The 16,727-nt window shown below is 49.1% G+C and overlaps 1 protein-coding gene across 5 annotated transcripts in view; it reads left to right on the top strand.

The window, feature by feature from the left end:
• The window catches only part of ZFHX3 (zinc finger homeobox 3), a 255,495-nt gene that overhangs the window by 12,619 nt on the left and 226,149 nt on the right, over nucleotides 1-16,727 (top strand). The gene's annotated exons all lie outside the window — the stretch shown is intronic.

The raw sequence follows: 16,727 nt of genomic DNA on the forward strand, positions 1-16,727 counted from the left end.
CAGGGCCTGCCATGGTGGAATGCATGAAGGCAAACCAAGGAAAACAACCTTGAGCCTTGAAGGTAGATAGTGAGAAAGTTACGCGTCATCTTACTTCATCCCATGCTTTGCGATCCTTGGGGAAAGGTCACTAAATAAGAGTATAATTTCGAGCTCGTGCTAGCCGGGGGAACTTCATTTCTCTGCCATCAAACAGCAGGTGTGAGTTCTCAGAGTTGGCCCCTGGAGTCCCCTCATTCCTAAATTCAGGAGGTGTCAAACCCTCATGTTCTTTTAATGCCTGTGGTTTCTGGATAGGTTTCAAGGGGAAACCCTAAAAATCATGAGCTCCAGTAGACCGGGCTGGAGAGGGAACCGTGAGTGAGAGGACAGAGGCTGCATCTGAGAGGAAAACATACACCTTGCAGGGCAACCTGATCAAGAAAGGCCGAGACGAGCCTGTTCCTTGCTCTCAGAACAGTCACTGGCAGCCTGAGGTTCTGAATCCTTCTTGTTACCCAACCTGAAAAGCAATTAGGGAACAGAGATGATGGAATGTAAGGGAAGTTAGGAGACAGGGTTCTAAATAATCTAAGTGTTTCAAAAACAGGGTCATTAGAGAGAGGGCCATACCTGGATATTTGCACACCTGTATTTGTGTGCACTCTCCTTCGCCGAGACCCCGAAGGCCCCCTCTCAGAGGCACGTGGCTGTGAAGGCCAAGAGAAACTTTCCCTCTCTCTCTTCCTTAAATTACAGGACTAAGGAGGTTGTCTGCATTTAGTTTACAGCATGTTTTCAGAGAGCATGTAAGTGCCTCTCAGAATGGGCTAGGGTCACATTTTGCTCTTTTATTTAATTACACAAGTGTTATTTAACAACATGAGGCAGAGGCAGAAGCAAGCACTTTTACACTTTAAAAACAGTCCTTTTGGAATCACAAGGAATTAAGTGACTTAGAGACCTCCTGTCTTGATGACATGGGTCACCTCCTTTTCCCAACTCTCTTTTGAAATGGCTGCATTTTCTATGGGATAGAGCTGCTATTTTCCAGTTCTCCTGAGAACAGTTTTGATTGACAGGAAACTATTGAGAAACACTTGCTAACTCTTCCAAAATAGAAAAAAAAAAAATCTGAGCTGCTTCCCCAGCCACCTGAAACTTTAATTTTGGTTTCTTCCCTTCTGTCTTTTATTTGCACAAACGAATACTCAGGGAGGATGGAAGGGACCCAAATAAAACAGAATTCTCAGCAGGCCTCTGTTTGACTCTTCCCAACAGGACACTGCTGCGCCTGCCTTCTTGCTGCTCTAGGGTTGCATTTAACTGCCATATCAGTTCAGTGCCAATTGGGCTGCCCAGTGGCCAGGAGCTAAACTAAGCGAGATTTCAGTTTTCATCATTATAACTTTAAATGATGATTAGTAAGACACTCCCTGGCTCAAGACACTCCCTGGACAAGCCTGGCTCACCTTGGGTGACCCAGAGGTTGTTAGTTCCTTAGAATAAATCTGTGACTGCAGACTGCTAGTAAAGTCTTATCTGGGACTGCATATGGTTTAGCTTGGCTCCTTCAGTTCTAGCCTTAGTGGGGTCCAGGGCGTGTGTCCTTACTGTCACGGTGGGTTAGTGTTCCTTTTGGACCTTGGGGCTTTTTTTTTTACCCCTTGCTTCTGAAGTGTTAGTGTGAGAGCCTAGAAATACCCCAGGGCCCAAAGCAGATCTTCACCCAAGAAATAATTTTTTTTACAGGGTTGCAACCGTCTCATGTTAAAAAGTAAATATTCAGGTGACTAAGCAACATTTTATAAAAGGGTAGGGAATTGTTCTAAGGGAAAAGTCAATTGTCTTGATACCCACTTTTTAGAGGAGCTCACCTTGCCTCTTAACTGGAAGGGTTTGCCTCCTGGTCTTATAGGGGAGGCAGTGGTGACTCTGGCCTGAAGAAACTTGCAAGCTCCATCTCACACTTGCCGGTATTCCAGAGATAATGTACCTGACGCTGAACATTAGTAACCTCAAGAAGTACAGTATGTGCTGTGGTTTATACTTGCGTTTGTTATTAAAATCATTGCTTGCTCTTAGCCTGGCCTATTTCTGTAGTGCTTGAGCCTGCTGGTCTTCTCTGGTTCCCAAGGCTGGTGTAATTAACCAGGATGGGGCGTTACCTTAAAAACACAGCAAGAAGGCAGCTTCCATTACAGTGGGCTTCATAGGGGTATTGAAGGGTTCTGGTATGAGATTTTGGTTGTCAAAGGTGGTTGTTTTAGAAATCACAGCACAGCTCAGAACCACCATCCTCTGCTTGGGTTAGAAACTGTAGTCAGGGAAATGGGGACTTAGTTTTAATAGAATCCAGGCAAGAGAATCCCTCTGCAGGAGCTAGTCTCATTCAAATATTAAAAGGTGCCTTTTCTGTCCAAAGCAGTGTGCCGAGTCCTCAGACTGCTCGCATTGAGGAACACACACACAGAAGCTGAGATTGAGTCAGACTGCCCCAAGGGAGAGACCCAGGCAAAAATCTTGGCTCATTGGCAGGCCACTCTCAAAGTCCAGATTAAGGAGGAAAACTGCAAAATCAACAACTGTCAGATTTCTCTTCTATATGATTTAAAGTTGGCTGCCAGATTGTTCTCTTTGAACATGTGTGAACTGACAGTCAGATGTTAGAGGGCTTTTTTTTTTTTTCTTTAGCTAATAAAGTAAATGACTCTTATATGGATAGGAACTGGGGAATTGACAGCAATATTGTGCTAAAGCTTCAGAGGCAGTGAGACAGTGTGAATGCTTTTTTTCTGGTTTTCATTCTTTGGGGCCAGGGGACAAGATGGTGAGGACAAGGCCGTGAGTGGTCATAGCAGTGATGGGTGTGTTTCCAGAGAAGTCTTTGCCCAAGGAAGGTGGCTTGGCTTATTTATCACTTTTAAAAGGTGATTTTTTGTTTCCTTTGATGTTGCTGCCCTTCTTTCACCCTTAATTCCTGGAGTTTCTTGCTTTTGCAAGAATAAGAGTCTGAATAAAAAAAGGGAAAGAAACAGAGTTTGCTAGATGGCAAATTTGACTTCATTTCAGAAGACTGCTGTGTTGTTGGTTTTAACCCCAGACAGGGGCCTCTTAACAAAACACTGGGGCTTAATCTGCCTTTGGGTGAGCCCTTCTCCCTTCGCACAGGAGGGTCGCCGCGCAGTCTTGTCAACACCGGAATTAATGCACACAGGTTTTGATGTGTGCCCCTCCAGAGGGGCCTTAGCTAGCCTCCTGTGTCCTGGGGGTGGGGTCTTAGAAGGTTCAGTTCCTCTCTCTTTGAGTTTGGGTGTTAACACATGTGTCGCCTCGAAGACTTCGCCATCCTCTTCCCTCCCTGAAGTTTGTCTAAGGCTTCCAAGGAAGGGAGGAATGGGGTGTGCAAACCATATACTCCCCTCCTGCCTGTTGCCCCTTCTGGCTGCTGCAGGTTTGGAACAGAAGCCGTCAGCTCCCCTTGTAGGCTGTGCCTTGGGAAGATGGAGAAACCCCGAGATCCCTCTCTCCTCCCATTCTGCTAATCACATGATGGCTTTAAAGGCTTTCTTCAATGATTATCTTGTCTTTAATTTTAAGTGGGTCTTTTGGGGCAACAGTTAGGAGTTTATGGAGTATCTTCTGTCATCTGTAGGCAGACTCTGAACTGGGGAAGCTGGCTCCATTGGACGCTGTGAAAAGACGGTGGAATTTTCATCTGCTGCCGATTTCACGCGCTGTCCTGAAAGTGATTTCGGCCACAAACCTTTGATCTGGGAGTGAAACTTGCCCACCCCCACCCCCCGCCCGCCCCCCACTTCTGTGCTTCTGGAGGCAGGAGTTGGTGACTACTCAGACCTCCTACTCTGTGTGTGTGTGTGTGTGTGTGTGTTGGGAGGGGTGTTAGCTAAAGAGAAGGGCTGAACCAATTACTTTTGGGTCTTTGGGAGTGGGCAAAAAAAAAAAAAAAAAGCAGCTTTGCTGTGTTCTTAGTTGTGCCGACTTTATCCAGGAATGTGACTGGAGAAAACGTCTGAGCCTATTGGTTGAGCTGGATTTTGAATGAGAACTGTCGCCCATGCACACCTCTGCTGTAGGCTCTGAATTTCTGTGTTACAGTTCCAGGAGGCTCTCTGTCTTCTTTGAATCTCCTTAGTGGAAAGGCCAGAGTCAGATGAGCTGAGTGAAGAAAAGACTGGGGTTGCTTAATTTGATCCTTGATTTCGGGTCTCAGCCTATCCCCCCACCCCCCACCCAACCCCAGTCATATAGATCCCTGTTCAAATATGGGAGCCTTGATTCAGTACATAAAAAGCTCTTTACAAAAGAGTTTAAACTCCTGTAAGCCTATAAAAAGTGCAGATGTGTAGTCCTCAACTTACTTGCTTTCCACACAAAACGGTTTCTCAGCAGCCTGTTTTGGACAACTTTTCCTGATGAAAATATGCTAAGGAACACATGTATGCCCTTTTTTTCCCTCCTTCTCAGCAACTTTTCCTGTCATTTTTTCTTTTTTTAAACAGTTTTTCTTAACTGCTCAAGAAACAATGCAAGCCTCTGCCACCATTTCAGGCCCTCTTCCTAAAAGGCTCTTTGGCTCAGGGCCTTGGTTCTTAATGTGCATTTGGCTGGTAGGGGGAATGTTTTTTGCTTTCCCTGTAACATCGTCATGTCTCCCTGTGAAACATCTGCCCGGTTGCTAAAGTGTCAACTTGCGGACATAAAGAGGAGGCCCGTGGATCCTGTGTGTTAGAAGGTTGATGTCGCTGCGAAAGCAACTGGTTTCAGTTGCCGCCCCTGCTCTGCCAGGTTCCCGGATGGCATCACTTTCACACCAGATACGAAATGCTTGTCCAGAGAGGGCTGTCGTCTGTGTACCTGACCCCACGAGTACATGTTACCCAGACCCACCTGCCTTACTTTTAAAAGGTAGTCGCAGGTGAAGAGTGCAGCCTTGAAATTAATAAGGCTTCCCCTCCCCCTTGCCTTTTCAGAGAGGAGGTCGAAGCTGATTTTTCTTGCAACAGATACGAAACCAAAGGTTGAAGTGTCTTTGGGAGAAAGCAGAGAACTTTTACACTTTTGGGGAAAGGACGTTTGGTTTATTTCTCACTGGCGAATCTAACATTTGTCCAGACATTGAAGATGCTGGCTGCTAAAGGAAATCTAAGTGTCTAACTGGAGGGAGGTGCGGTCTTGCTTGTTGGTGGAAGGAGTGAGATAATTACGAGTATGACAGGTAGGGGCCAGGTCAGGATCAGAGTGCCGCTTATGAGTCAGCCCTTGAAGTGGGCATGCTGGTGTCCACACTCCATTGTCCTGGGAGAAGCAGAGATGGATCAAATGAGCCTGCTCTTTGGGAAGCCAGCTTCTGTTCTCCACTCTGCTCTAGCCCGGACCCCTCCGCGGGGTCGCAGGCGTGGAGGCACGGCTCTGTTCCAGCCTGGCAGCTTGACTGTGCACCCACCATGCAAACTCTCTGAGCCTTACTGCTTCCTTCCTTTGTGAAACGGGCATAATGCACATCTCACTCCTCAAGTGGGAATGAAACGAAGTAGAAAACAAGTCTTCCCGGTGCATTTTCAGTAGCCTCTCCATGAATGTTCGTTCCCGTCTGCATATCCTTCCCTTTGTGTTTCTTTTGTGCCCACTGATGGCCCTGGCTCCCTTCTGCTTCCCAACACCCTGGAAGAAAGAAACGCAAAGGTCCAGCATTTCTTCTGCTCTGCCCTTAGGGGCTGGGAATAAAGCCAACTCCTTTTGACATCCTGCAACTGCGTTCAAGAGTGAAAGGGTCTGAAATAGACGCAGTGTCCCCGTCCTCCCCTCACGTGCCCCCCACCCCAAGCTGACAGGCGGCCTTCGAAGTGAGCAGCCCACTCAATGACCCACCTAGAGAGGCCTTCCCGGGCTGGCTTGTATATGCTAATAGGCCTGACTTGTCCTGGCTTGTTTGTAGTGATTTGTGGAGGCATTTATATGCAAATACTATCAACTTGCTGAGTTAATTATCATGTGCCCTCCCCCCCCACACCCCCCTTCCTGCCAAGCCTCCCAGCCTGGCTCCACGAAAAGGGGCTGTTCACATTCATCCCTGGGTTCTTCCTGTCTTGGCCTTCTCCGCGCAGCCCTGTCCTCTTCCTGTCCCTGCAGGGTCGGTCTCAGCTCCTCCACGGCTCTGTGGCCCGGCCCAGGAACCTGTGTGGTCAGGGCTGGAGAGCTGAGCACGTCAGGGGCTCGCCTCATTCAGAGCCTCCATGGGAGGTGTCACTCCGGGTGCAGAGTGGGGGGGTCTGGCTCATGTTGCACTGAGCTTTTTTTTTTTTTTTTAATTGGAGTATAGTTAGTTTACTGCACTGAGCTTTTAAACCCCATTTTCTATCAAATAACCTGAAAAACAGCTGTCCAGACCTTTCAGCCATTGAAACTCAGTTCTCAGTCTGGTGAGAAAGTGAATATTGTTTTAACATCATTATGACTTTCATATTCCCACGTTGTGGGTACCACTAAAACCTGGGCCACTTCCGAGCCCTGCAGAGAAGCCATTCTGCAGAGAGATGCCGCCTCCAGCCCCCTACCCCTGGAAATCTGAGTATTAAAAGTGTGACTGTGCGGACCTCAGATCAACCTTGTCCGATTGTGTGTGGGGGCATGGTTGACATTGGAGGCTGGATAATTTTTGTTGTCAGGGGTGTCCCTCATTTCTCCAGGTCAGATACCAGGAGTCCCTGCTCCCCAACCCCGACTCCCCATCAAAAATGTCTCCGGGAATCACCCAATGTCTCCTTGGCAGGCATGGAGAACCACTGGGCTAGAGACTGTGTTTGTTTTCTCTTGGATAAAAAGATGGTAGATTCCTGCCGCCTCTGAGTTATACATATTTGTTGAGCGTTCTCTTAAGTTTGTGATTTGACCTAGCTGATATCAGTTGTTGCCATTTGCTTAATTTCATGGTCACTTTAGCATTGAAACATTAAGACTCTTTCCTTTAAGGGCACGGCCATGGGCTGGTGTTTGAGACTGTGACATTTTCGTCCCCAGGAGGGCTGTCCTGTAGAAATAGAACTCAGGCCCCATCTGTAATTGTAGACTTGCTAGGAGTCACATTAATAGAAAAGTAAAAAAGAAACAGGTGGAGTGAAGTTTAAATGTCTTTTTCCACACAGTATCGGCATGACTTTCTCACCGCAGCAGTTGGGACTTGCCTTGTGGCCAGTGCTCGGCAGTGGCAGATGAGCGGTGGCCACCATATTGGACAGCTCAGCCCCATCTGGGATGGTTTTGTGGTGGCCACCGTGTTGGACAGCTCAACAATATCCAGAATGACTGTGGCCCTTTCCAGCTGTGGAATCACACCACGGGAGCAAGTTTTTTTTCTTCTTTTCTTAAAAAAAAAGAAAAAGACAAAAAAAAAAGGGCTTTGTGTTTATTCTCTGCAAAGTGGGGCCTTGGCTGCACAGATGCAGCTGTGTGGAGCTGTGGCCCAGGGAGCGGGGCCTCTAATCTCTAGGGAAGCTCCCCCGGCCTCTGTGGGGGAGCACCCTGGGCCAGCCTGGGAGGAGGGTAAATAATTCCAAGGGCTCAGTGTACTCTCTCACACCGCACAGACTAATGGTTCGGGTTAATTTTGTGTACAAGGTCCCTTTTGTTGGAGAAGGGGGTGAAAGTCCGCAGCTGTGACCGGAAACAGGGGACGGGCCTACTGGGATGACCTTGTTTTGGAAAGTCTAAATGGAGCACTAATGGCAGAGATCTAAGACGGGTGATGTATGTGTGTGTTTGAGTGGGCCTGAAGATAAGGTGAAGAGTATTTTAAAAGTTACTTTAGTGCAACCTCCCAGATAACCATAGGCCGAGGGCCAGTTACAATTTATGGCAAGCTGGTAGTCAGGCCTGGATGTTGGCCTCATTTTATCTTTGAGTCCAGGCTCTGTAGCTTAACTGGTGGTGCTCTCTTTGTTTATGTTAGTTTTTGGAGGGGGAGGGCATGGGGGGCGGCTGGTCAGGTTCTGCAGTGAAGCCTAGTGTCATTTTATGATGCAGAGCCACTGGTCTTCCTGCTCCTGGGCGCGCTGTGTGTGTCTCCTTGCCATCCCTAATTGTAACGCCGCCGGGCGTTGCACTGTGAAGTTTCCAGGAGCCCGGGAGTGCGGGCCCACACCTTGCTCAGTGACACAAGCCTGCCAAAGATGTGACCGGGCAGAAGGTGTGGAGTCCTTAATATAGCCTGAGCCCCAGGTTTCTTTCATCTCTGAGGTCAGTCAGCCTTTTCCTGTTGCCTCTGGAGTTCTTGAACCGGTGTGGCTGGGCTGGGCCGGGCCAGGCCAGCACCCCTGGCGGCACACTTTGCTAGTAAACAAGGCAGCTTTGGGCAGCGAGTTCCCAGCCATTCCTGGACCACAGATGCGCCAGCAGTATCTTCTGATACCCTACAAGGTCCTTTCATCCCTGAACCGAGCCATTCCCTCAACACCCCCTTTCTTAGACCTTAAGGAGATCCCCAAGTTTACCAGGTCCCCACGACTGGATGCTGTCTCCTTCCTACCCCAGAATTCCGAGGAAGGGCCTTGCAGACTACTCCCAGACTTTGTTCAGGAAAAATGTGTGTTCTTAAGTTCGAGGGACTGTACTTCCCATGATACATTTTATAATCAGGTTTGCAGCCCCACTGGCAGTAAAGTCTTGCTTATTTCTTATTTGCACTTTGACTAGATACAGGTTTGTGGAGGGGTTCTTTCTTGAGGGGTGATAAGAAAACAGAAAGTTCTTCTGAGTTTGGAACCTATCTGTAAAAATAACCTCTTGATTGATAGATTGGAGTAGGTTTGTAGATAGCTTCCTTTTTTTTAGAGTGCGGGGATATGGTCAAATGTTCCTTCAGAACATTTTCACGTTACCTATCTTGTAAGCCACTGCCATCTGCTTTAAAATTGTTTTTATTTTTTCATTTTAAATCCTCAAAGACAAAGGGACCTGGAAGCTCAGACCTGTCCTGCCACATTCCTGAGTAATTTGGTTTTGATTAACCCTAGGAGAAAAGTTGGTTTCTCCTAGCGACCGAGGGGATCAAAGCACCAGGAGGGGCAGTTCTCATACACGCAGTGCCCCCCCTCACTCCTCCTCTTGGGCCTTTTCACCCTCCCCCCTCTTTAGTAAGCCTGAGTAGGAGTTATTTCCACTTTCTGACTCTCAGAGAACTGGAAGTGTATCATCCAGCTTTGGATGGACAGACTGGGGAGAAATAGGCCCCCCCCCATTTCTTTCTTCCTAAACTCCTTTTCCCCCCACAAAGCTGCAAAGCACATTCCTGTGCTAATCCTGCCTCTGGAGGAATGCAAATGGCTGTAATTGTGTGCCCCAGGATGGGCCTTCCGCATCTGTGCAGCTTTTCTTCTCTGAGGAGGTGGCCAAAAAGTTCATTTACATGGAGAAATGAGACTGGGCCGGGATCCCTCCTGGTAGGACGGGTACTGTCTGAGAGGAAAGGGGCCGTGTCTGTGTGTTCTCTGCCCCTTGCTCCGCCTTCCCTTCCTCACATACTTTACAGTGTGTGTGTATGTGTGGGGGTGGGGACCAGCATCCTGCTGGGCATATTTTATAGGAAGAGCAGTTAAAAGGGAGAAGTCTGCTCTCCATAGTGAGAAATTCAGCCGGAGGAGGAGGCCAGCCAGCCTTGTAATGGGCAATCCTTGAACCAAACCACAATAAACAACTTTTTATTATTTTTTTTTTTTCAAAGCAAAAAGATCGGCCTCAGACGTAATTGATAACATTTTGAAAGAGGGCATGTCACTCCACTGGCCTTGTTCAGCTTCTAATGCACAGCTGACTTTCTTCCTCCTCCTCCCCTACCCTGCCACCCCTTAATCCATTGCCAAATTGCCAGTATAAACGATTTGATTTGGATACTAAGATTTTTCAGCACAATTAGAAGTATCACTTGGGAGTCGGAACGTTGTAGCTTTAGGGGGGATGTTCAGAATAGACGAGAAAATTCTTAGTCCTAAACACGGAACTGCTGGCTGAGTCTGAAGTTGAAAGCCAGACTGAAGTTTTAGAACAGTGCTGTCCAATAGAAATACAGTACAGGAGTTACGTACATAATTTAAAAGTTTCTAGTATCCACGTTAAAAAAAAACTGGTGAAATGAATTTTAATTATATTTTGTGTAGCCCAGTATATCTGAAATGTTATCATTTTAACATGTTATCAATATAAGGAAAACTATGAGCGAGACATTTTGCATCCTCAAAAAAAAAAAAAAGAAAAAAGAAAATCCCACGTGTATTTTATATTTGCAGCCTTCTCTCATTTTGGACCAGCCCCCTTTCATCGGCTCAGTAGCCCTGAGGGCCTAGTGGCTGACTATCAGACAGGGCAGAGCTGGCATTGCAGGATGGCGCCCTGGGCTCTTCTGAGACATTACATTGGTGGAACTGAGTCACCGCCTGTCTCTTGTGACTGCTGCCTCTGTTTACTGGGGGGCTGCCTCCGTTTCCTGGGGTTCAAGGGGTGCAGGCTGCATCTGCACATGCTTTCCTCTGTAAAAGTCACCCAAGTCTGCTGGCATCCTCATGGGATTGTTAGGAGGCAAAATGTACAATGCTGCCATGCAAACCTTTCTTAAACCGTTTCTCAGTTTGCAGGTGGCCGGTGGAGGTACCCACCTGGCTCTGAAGGCCATTCCCAACAAAGAACGGCAGCAGTGGCAGCAAGGTGGTCCTAGCCCCAGAGAGAGGGCAGGACAGCTTGTAGCTGTGTGAGCGCTGGTGCATTTACTGCAGCAGCCTTGTCTCCTGCGTCACCCCCTCTTTGTTTGCGCCCTCAGCATGGCAGGGCTGCAGGGAGCTTCTGGAAGCCATCCAGTTCACTCTGTCCATGGCGGCTTACTAGTCAGTGGCAGGACAGGGGACCTTGGACTTGTGGGTAGTCATTGCGTTCTCCTCTCGGACACCAATCACACAGGCTTCCTGGGTTAGTTGGCCTGGGCCCACGTGGCGTGTGGCTTAGAGGGGCCTGTTTTTTGGGGGCTCCTCTGCTGCCCATGTACTGCTATTGACCTGGTCCCCAATCCCAACAAGAGACCCCCTCCTCTTCCCCTGGTTTTATTCAGATTTTGGATTTCTCACATTACCTTTTTCTTTTCTTCCTTTTGGCCATACTGCAGCATGTTGGTTTTAATTTCCCAACCAGGGATCAAACCCACACCCCCTGCATTATTGGAAACACAGAGTCCTAACCACTGGACTGCCAGGGAAGTCCCTCTCATGTTATCTTAAGGCCACACAGTGGAGGGTCCTCTTTCACCATCTAGGGCCAGTGGGCCTTTCTGGTTGGAGGCAGAGAAAGGGAGAGGCAGAGGGTGATAAGGAAAAATCAGAAACAGCCTTGCACATGAGGATAAGGGAAGGGATATGATAGAGGCAAGGAGTCCCAGCCTAGACTCTTTTTTTTTTTTTTTTAAAGGTTGGTCATATTTTTCTTTTGCTTGCTCCTGAAGGGATTTCTTCTCGAAGTTAGATAAGTCTGACTAACAGTACAACCCCGATGAGTAGAATAGCAAGGATGGCTGTCATCCGGCTTCTGCCATAGGAGAGCAGCTGGGAACCCTGTCCCACAGAGGGGAGGAAGCGTCTCCTTGCTGAGCAGTGGCTGAGCGCCGGGGTTTCCTCACTATTGATCTCAGCATTCCTTAGTCGATGCGTGTGATAAGGACCCTCTCCCCTCGCCGTCACTGTGTCCAGGGCGCCCAGTCAGCCCTGGCCCATCCCTGGGCCTCCAGTGGGATTTGTGCCCCTGGTAAGCTGAGAGGCAAGTGTGGGTTTGGAGTTTTAGGGAAGGGGGGTATCTAATTCCTTCAATGGGCCGACCTCCTGTGCAGGCAGGGGGGAAAAAAAAAAAACTGTGAAAGTGTGAGGTTGAGTGGCCGCGGCGCCGGCCTCTGCTGGGGCTGGAGGAGCGCAGCTGTCTGACCCCGGGTGAAAAGTTCAAATCTGCATTTAAAAGGAGTGCCAGGACCCCCCCACCCCCACCCTTCCCCCCAGTCAAGTTGAAACTGTTGGAGTTTAGAGGATTTGGTCAGGCCCTGCCCTGGGACATTAAACAGCTCCTGGTTCCCTTCGGCCACCGCCCGATGATGTGGGGACTCTGGGGGTGGGGGTCTCTCCTGAGGTGTCGTTCTTGGATACCAGTGATGTTGAGGGACCCCCACCCGCCCACCCCAGGCTCCTGGAGGAGAGGAAAGTTTCTCTCTGTCTGGTGCTGGGTGTTTAAGCCCTTTCCCCAGGCACTCTTGGCCAGGTCTTTCCTTTTTCGACCTCCTTCCTCCAAGGCCACTGTGGGTGGTGTGGTGGCCCTGGCCGGCCCGGTTGGGGGTGGGGCAAGGCTCCTTCTCCAGTGAGGGGCTCTGCTCCCCGTCTTGGTCTTGTGGCTTAAAATGCTCTGCTGGGCCCCATCGGGGGCAGGTCTGCAGCCCGCTCCTCCTCTGTGCCTGCTGGCAGTCCTGAACCAAGGGCACCCTGTGCTTTTCTGGAAGCTTCTGTGGCCTCTGTGGGTGCAATCCTGATGGGCTGCGTGGGATCAAGGAAGGTGCCGGTTTGCCGGTGGGGAGAAGCAGGGGTGGGAAGGGGAGCCCAGCCCCTGATGGCAGATGTGCCAGCGGCAGCCGCGTTCCCTCCCCTCCCCCTGCCCTGCTACCCAGCTCAGAAGGGGGTCTGGCCACAGCCCTGCCCGGAAACCCCTCCGCTCAGGCCCTGATTTGTTTACTCGAGCATTAGGTGAATGTAAACAGTTCATCCTCTCCGATTTTACATCCCTAAAGGCTCTGAGTGTGAATACAAATGGGTATTAGGCCCCTGCGGTTTCAATGGCTGTCCCCACCCCCTCTCTTGCTAACCAGCAGGTCTTTAACCTGCCCGGGGGAAGATAAGGTCCTCTGCAAGCCCCAGGGCTTCTGTGCTTCCTTTCTCTTTTTTTTCCCTTTGGTTTCGAATGCTGAGACTTAAAGAGCGGTGTTGGGAGGCCTCCATCCCTAGGACTGAACGTGGATGAGAGCAGAGAGCACGGCTTCTGTTAAGGGGAAGCCTGGTTATTTTGATCTCTCATTTGGGGAGGAAGAGACGTTTTCTGCGTCCCTGTTGCTTTGTCAAATGCACTGTGAATCTTGACTGTTTGGTCAAGTTAATACTTTCTCACAGATCAGGTGGCCCCATATACCTTTGCTTCATTCTTTCTGAATCTTTTTTTCCCCCCACAGTGTAGTTGAACATTCCTGCTGGTAAGAAGGGTGGTCTCTGGGGAAGGGTCTCTCAGGTCAGTTTCACACATCTTGTTTTCTCCTGTAATAAGGTCAGACACGTTTTTGTTTGTTTGTTTTTTTTTTCCGCCCCTTCAAGGGATCATGTGAACTCCTGAGGGTCATGCCAGGTTACTTCACCCACAAGGTTCTAGAACGCACCTTCTGTTAGGGAGCACCCTCACACCCCCACTCCCAACTCCTACCCCTCCCCTCCCCTCTCCTCCACCCCGTCTCCTTCCAGTAAGGAGCTTCCTTCTTTGCAACCAGAGGGCGTTGTGACCTGAAGGAGCAGTCACCCGTCACCTCCACCCCTGCCCCACGCGTTTGCTTTCTGGTTCATGCGTTCAAGGCCGGGGCAGTTCTCTTCCCTGTGGTGGCTCTGAGTCCAGTCACGCCATCACAGGGGTATTTTAATTAGCAGGGCCTTAGTCATTAGTGAGTTATTGTTTTTGTCTGGAAACACTTAAGTACTGTTTACTTGATGTCTCAACGAAATGCAAAACAGCAATTAAGCAGAAATTTGTTGTATGAGGCAGGAACCAAAATGGATTGTCAAAAGCAGGTCGTGGGTCCTCCAAGTCAAGTCGCTCTTCCCTTCCGCTTCCTGATAACTGGAATGCAGCAAGTCCCCTCTCTCTCCAATATCTGCCCCTCCACCCCACCCCTCACCCAGGGTTATCTGATAGAAATACAAACTTCCTTTGTGTCTTCCTGCATCCTGCCTTCACTGACGTGGATGGTTAGGTTTGGTAAAGTGTTAATGTTTACTTTCTTCTTCCTTGGTCTTTCCACTACCTGGGTATTTCAAAACCCTTTCCAGTGAAGATTAATTATTCATGAAAACTTGTATATCCTTGTTGGTGATTGCTGGAACTTGAGTCTCTCTTCTTTATGCTTCTGAGACCAAGTGCCATGGTTAGTTTGGTACTTCATGAGCTCTGGAGAGGATTGGGATGCTAGGATAGACGTCCCCTTTACTTAAAATCTTTTCTATGGATTGGTGGGAAAGAAGCTAAAATGAAGAATTCTGGCTAAGGCAGACCTGGAGAAGGACCAGAATGTGAAGAAAACAGAGGTGCATGTGAATTGCCTGCAACTTGGATGGGAAACATTGACCCCACAGAAGGAGTATATCCTTGCTGAGACTAATAAACAAATGGCATCTGCTTTGGTAGGGTTCTAGCCCCTCAGAACCCAAGGTTCATGGAAAATGGAATCATGTGAGAAGGCTGAGGGGGCTGTTAGGGGGTCAGGTGAACTCTGAGTCGGATTATACCGGCTTCCATTCCAGAAGACAGGTTGATATAAAAACTCTTGGTACCAAGTTCATGATCGGGGACCCCATTTTCTAACTGCTCAGGCGCTTGTCTTGTTGCTGCCTGTCTCTTTTTTTCTTCTTTTCCCTTCAAACAATATCTTCTGACTTCCAGATTTCTGATAAATTGATAAGAGGCATTGCGTGAGTCAATAGAGCTGTAGACACTTTGCCAATATAACCCCGGCTCTATTGATCTGCCAGTAAATTAAAGTCTTACTTAGAGGCTGCCGATATTTCTAATCTCCTGCCTCACCAATTACATCTTCCCAGCTACCTGGAAAGGGGACTTGAGCCTTTGAACCTTAATTTGTTGTTGTTGTGAGCAGGCTGCTAGCCTTCCATGAGCCTGGGGGCCTTTGCCTGCCTAGCCAGGTCGGAGAACGGGGAGCACGGAGGAAAACGAGCCAGCTTGACTCCTTGCCTGGGATTGGTTTTTGTGCTCCAAGGTTCATTAGTAAAAATTTCTGGAAAACAAATTCCATCATGGTGGTCACGAACATTTTATCCACAAGCCTGCAGGTCACTCTTACCCTTGACTTTGCCTGGAGTTTGGAGGTAGAAAAAGTGGAGAGTAGCTGCCATCGGAGGTCTCCCTGGCATGTTTCACGGCTTTCTCTTACTTGGGGGAAAAAAGTGCCAACAGCTTTTCTCTTGCACTGGGAGAGGAGGAGAGTTAGGATCAAAAGCTGGATTATTAGTGTTTATCACTTTAAAAAAAAATGCCCAAGAGTTTGGAAAAGGAGAACAGAGGACGGGTGCCCAAAATAGGAATGGCTGGAGGCCTGCGTATGTGCTTGCTGCTTTTTTTCGGGTTTTGTTCCGGAGTCGTTTTGTGTTCTCATTGGAGCAGAGGCCTGGGGGAGACAGAATTCCCTTCTTTGTCCTTTGTCACTCTTGCCCACTGTGTCCCCTCTGCCATTCCCCTCTCTGCCTTCTCGCTCACTCATTTGAAGTCGAGTAACAATAACAAGGGCTTCAAGGTGTCACCATGGAACTGTGGGGCTCATCGAATTCCCTACCGGGGTGCCCACTTTTCGCAGTGATGGCGGTTGCAGATAAGCCCTTTCAAGTCCTGTTGATGTGGTTGGCTTTGGGAAGAAATCTCCAGATAAATGCTGTGTTCTCTCTAATACTCCAGAGCGGAAAATCAATGGGAGGGATAATTCCTCCTTGTCCAACACACACCCCTCCTATGTTTCTACCCAGAGTGGCCCTCAAAAAAATTTTAATGATAAATCCAGTCCCTGAGTCTCATCTCTTCCCCAACATTCAGCAGGAGGATGCGTTAGGACTTGCCCAGGCCCCCTTTAGGAGAAAGAATGGCTCAGACCCTGGGACCTGGGGATCTCCTCCTCTGCTTACCTGTCTCATGGAAGAGCTGAGCGCTGAGCTAGGGGCCAGGAGTGTAGGAAGCTCGCCAGAATGGTCTACCAGCTGGCCGAGTTAGGGGTGGATGGAACGTGCGTGTGGGGGCCCAGGATTGCATGTGAGGCATTCATAGCCTCGTCTTCTGCTAGAGGGTGACCAGGCTGGTGGCCAGTCTGGAGTGGCAGAGAGACCTGCTTCAGGGTTGGTTAGGTCTCCTTGCCCAGCCTGGAGACAGTCTCTCCACGCGTTCACTTGGCTCCCTTGGGCTGCATGAGTGAAGAAGATGTTAGACAAGGTTCACCCCAGGAGGTTGGGATTGACTTTCCCCTTTGTTTGGATTGCATTGTATTGTAGGAGGTGTTTAAATCTTGTTCACACCTGTCGAGGCTGAGGCCTGGCTTTAGAGAGCGGTTTGTAACAAGACTTCTGTTGTTGCCGAAAAGGTTCCTAGCTCACAACAGAGGAACTTTATTGTAGCAACTTGTTAATGTTCAATTAGGCAAATTCTGGGTGCCCCGGGGCAGGGGAAGGGCCTGCTGGTTCTCCCCGGCTGCCCACGGCCCCTTGTCGGATGGGGCGGGGGAGGCACAGTCTTGTCCACCGGCTCCTCCGGGGGCAACAGGTGGGGTCCCGTGAGTTGAGTGGTTCCGAGGCATCTGAGGTTGACAGTGGGGAACAGAGGAGGTTGATGCCAGCTCTTCAGTGAAACAGTCTCCTCCTGAATCTTGGCACTTGCTGGCTCACCCGCCCTTGGGTGTGGCACCG

The sequence above is a fragment of the Bos indicus genome, chromosome 18 (assembly GCF_029378745.1).
Source record: "Bos indicus isolate NIAB-ARS_2022 breed Sahiwal x Tharparkar chromosome 18, NIAB-ARS_B.indTharparkar_mat_pri_1.0, whole genome shotgun sequence".
Classification (NCBI taxonomy): domain Eukaryota; kingdom Metazoa; phylum Chordata; class Mammalia; order Artiodactyla; family Bovidae; genus Bos; species Bos indicus.